This window comes from Octodon degus, unplaced genomic scaffold (genome assembly GCF_000260255.1).
Source record: "Octodon degus isolate 3935 unplaced genomic scaffold, OctDeg1.0 scaffold00068, whole genome shotgun sequence".
Classification (NCBI taxonomy): Eukaryota; Metazoa; Chordata; class Mammalia; order Rodentia; family Octodontidae; genus Octodon; species Octodon degus.
This window is the reverse complement of record NW_004524644.1, coordinates 3,589,184-3,593,258: the sequence shown is the minus strand read 5'-3', so window position 1 is coordinate 3,593,258 and position 4,075 is coordinate 3,589,184. Positions and strand designations below refer to the sequence as shown.

At 44.3% G+C, this 4,075-nt stretch overlaps 1 protein-coding gene across 4 annotated transcripts in view; it reads right to left on the bottom strand.

Moving 5' to 3' along the window:
• The window catches only part of Srpk2 (SRSF protein kinase 2), a 288,108-nt gene that overhangs the window by 283,205 nt on the left and 828 nt on the right, over positions 1-4,075 (bottom strand). The window lies entirely within an intron of this gene.

Below are 4,075 nucleotides of genomic sequence, written 5' to 3'. Positions count from 1 at the left end.
AAAAAAAAAAAAAGAAACTACATAGACTCTGTCTCAAAACACCAAATAAATAAAAAGTTGGGGGATGTAGCTCAATGCAAAGGCCTAGGTTCAAGCCACAGTATCAAAAATAATTAGAATTGGGGCTGGGGAGAGAGCTCAGTAGAATAAGCGCTTGACTGGCAAGCACAAAGGCCTGAGTTCAATTCCCAGATCCAGGAAAAAAAAAAAAAAAGAATCTAAAAAAAGAATCTATGCTTTCTAAACACTGTTACAAGTTGCAGATTTATTTTTATCTACTACAGTATAAGTATGTCTTTCTTCTGATTTTGCAAGTAATGCAACCTTCCTAAAGTCCCATTAAAAGTAGCTAACACACTATAGAAGAAAGACTAAGAGACAGGGCCTGGGAGAGAGGAGGGCAAGTGGGTGTACATGATGTGTTATGCCCAGGTACCAACTCCCCATGATGAAGAAAAGTTATGTACTACAAGCATGTACTAATAAAAATTTAGGTTTTTTTTTTTTCTTGAGACAGGGTCTTATTATGTAGACTGAGGCTGGCCTCAGACTCATAGAGACCCTCCTGCCTCAACCTCCTGCATGCTGGGATCACATATGTATACCACACAAGGCTGAAAGGCTTTAGTTACATAAAATGAGGATGTCTTCTTTGAAAATATGATGAGGAAACAACTATTCAACTAAAATTCCACATGCATGTATTTCTGACCTCTGGGTACGTATAGCATATTTGTGATTCATGACAGGAAGTGATTGGTCCCATACTTGTAGCAAGTAGAGGTCTCTTCTTACGCATTGTTTGTCACCAGAACAGAAGCACACAAGGTGTGATATCATCATGCAGTGTGATATAGTATTTTCAATTTCTGATTGCTCAGACATTTCTCTAGTTCTGGTCTTTCCTTCTCCTGTTTCCTGTCTAATGCTAAACACAGATCACCTAACACCTAGAGAATCTGGTCACCACTAGCGGGGCATTTCCTCAGCTGTCTATTGCTGTATAAGGAAACAACTCAGCAAGTAGTTCAAGACAACCGTGGTTTATTATTTTTCAATTCCCTGACGTCTCTGGGAAGTTCGGGGCTCATTCATACTGCCACATCCATCTGGCTGGTCCACAAGCCTGGAAGGGCGAGATGGCGTTTTCTGTGCCTCCAGGGCCATGGCAGGACTGACCAGAAGGCTGGGCCATCTCTCTCCATGTGTTCTTCCTGAAGCAGCCTACCTGAGCTTTCCAGATAGCAAGTTCCACGAAAGCAGACACGCGAGCCACGCAGGCCCCTGACCTCAATGTTGCTCTGTGTCAGCCACTTTCCCAGCACTGGGATGAAACACCCAACACAGCCCTCCCAACTTAGGGGAGGAGAGGTCTGTTCGGCTCACAGTCACCAATGGGCTTGGACCCAGGTTCGCTGGCTCCGAGTCAGAAACGGCAGAGTAGAGGGCCTGATGGAGGCAAGCTGTGCAGCTCAGGGAGGCTGGGAGGCAGAGCCCGGGATACAAACGCACTTTCCTGGCCCCCTCCCCAGTGCCACCTCCAAGCAGGCTCCACCTCCTAAATGCACATTCAGCTAGAGCTCATCAACACACACGGCTTGCTGACAAATATCACACCCCCATGATCCAATCGCCTTCCACGTGTGTAAGATTTGGGGGAAGCTTTCATTTCACTTTTCCTCCAGTCCCCTATCCTTCCTTCAATCCCACTTCCCCCCAGGGGAGATTTTAGATCTAAACCATAACACTCCAGCCCTGGTCCTCAAAAGTATCACATCTAGCTCATCACGCAGTATGTATTTATCTCCAAGAGTTTCCAAAGTCCTATTAATTGCAGGATTGTTTAAAAATCAAAGTCTCTCACAAGAGACCACTGTGCAGCCTGGCCTTCTGCTGTTGGAGTGTATGGAGGGTGATTTGTGTGCAGGGATGTAAAAGCTTTTTTAAAAAGTACCAGGTTCCTGAAATTCAATAAAATATTTTTATTAAAGTCTAATATTTTTATAAAAATCAAAGTCTCCTCTGAGACTCAAGGCAAACTCTTAGCTGTGAGCCTCTGTAAAAAAAAAAAAAAAATCAAAGAAAATTAAAACATTTCCCACATACAACTGCACATTCCCATTCCAAAGGGAAAGAACAGAGGGACAGGAATCAGACCAAAACCAGCAGGGCCAACATTTAACCATGTCACTCCAAGTCCATGTCCTGATGCTCACACAATCCCTACTCTGACCATGCTCTTCTTGGACCCAACTTCGCAGGAATTTCCTTTCTGATGAAGCTGCATACTTTTCACATCGGACTTTTTCTCTCCTGGTTTGCACTGTAGAGCTGGCTAAAAGCAGTCAGCATTCCCCATGCAACAGCCTGAACAGCAGGCTGATTTGAAATTTCTTCCACAGCATCAAGTAGTCTACCACCTTCAAATTCAGTCTCACATAGCTGTAGGGCATGGACAGAGCACAAGCAAGTTCTCTGCCAGAATTGGTTTTTTCCAAATTTCTTTCTTTCCTTATTCCCAACTGAAACCTCTTAGACTGGACTTTATGGTCTGAATTCTTATCAGCATTCTGGTCTGAGTTCTGACCAGTACTGAACATGAATTGCTACTTACAACATTGTAAAACTTCCCCAGCCTGCAATTCCAAATGTTTCCAAATTCTCCTTGCAAAGTAGTTTGAATGTCTATGGAACCACAGTCAGATATAGTCACTGCAATGATCCCACTTGTCTCATATCAATTTTCTGTCAGATTTTTCTGCTGCTAGAACAAAATAACTAACACAACTCAGAGGAAGAAAGGTTTGTTTTGCTTTGGCTTGTTTTAAGACAAGTCTTGCTATGTAGCTCAGGCTGGCCTGGAGCCCCCACGTGTCCTAGGCTGGCCTGGAACTTACAGTGATGCTCCCGCCCCAGGCTCCCGAGGGCTGACACTGCAGGTGTGTACCATTACATCCTGTGAGAGGTTTGTCAGAGGATTCAGCCCATGGCCCACTGGCTTCCAGGCAGCCAGAAAGCAGATGAAGAGAAGGGAGGAGCCATGGACAAGAATGCACCCTTCCAGGTCTCACCCCGAGAGACCTGCCTTCAACCAGGCCCCACCTGGGGACATTACAGTCAGCTGTGAACTTGCCATGGATGGCTCTACTGATGAGCACGGCGCCCCTTAACCCAATCACCCTCCACGCACATAAGACTCTTGAGGGACATCTTATTTTTATTTTTTGTCTTTTTTGAGACAGGGTCTTGCTATGCAGTTCAGGCTGACCTTAAACTCACTTTGTAACCCAGGCTGGCCTTGAAATCACAATGTTCCTCCTGCCTCTACCTACCGAGTACTGGGATTACAGATGTACTGGGATTACAGATGTACGCTACCATGCCCAGCTGTTCTGTGGACATTTCAGATCTAAACTGTAACACACTTCTGCAACATTCTATTGGTAGAAACAAATGTTCAGGGCACATTTGTTGCAAAAAACAAACAAAAGTATAAATTCATGAGGCATGATTCATGACAGTCACTGTATAATAATCTCTCAGAAGTGAGTATGTAAGAGACAGACAGATTTCTGTTGGACCTCAAGTGAAGCTTGTTTGCTTTGTGCCCATGCCAGCTTGTATAGCCAACCTTTCTAAAAGAATCATGCAGAACCAAACACTAGAGCAGGAAAGTACATTACATTTATCATGGAATTTATGGTTTAAAAGAATGTTTTCAGTCAGGTGTGGTGGCACACACCTGTCATCCCAGCACACAAGCAGGCTGAGACAGGAGCATCATCAAAAGTTCAGAGCCCATCCTGGGCTACATAGTGAGCTCAAAGCCACCCTGAACTACATAGGAAGGCATCATCTCAAAAAATAAAAAGAGGGCCAGGGATATAGCTCAGCAGCATAAATGCCTGCCTGGCAAGTGCAAGGTCCTGAGTTTGATCCCTCGTACCAAAAAAAAAAAAAGAAAAAGAAAAAGAAAGAAAGAGAATGTTTTCAAAAAGTTTTGTTCTGGGGCTGGAGAGATGGCTCAGTGGTCTAAAGCACCTACTTGAAACAAGCTTGGCAATGCACAGGGACC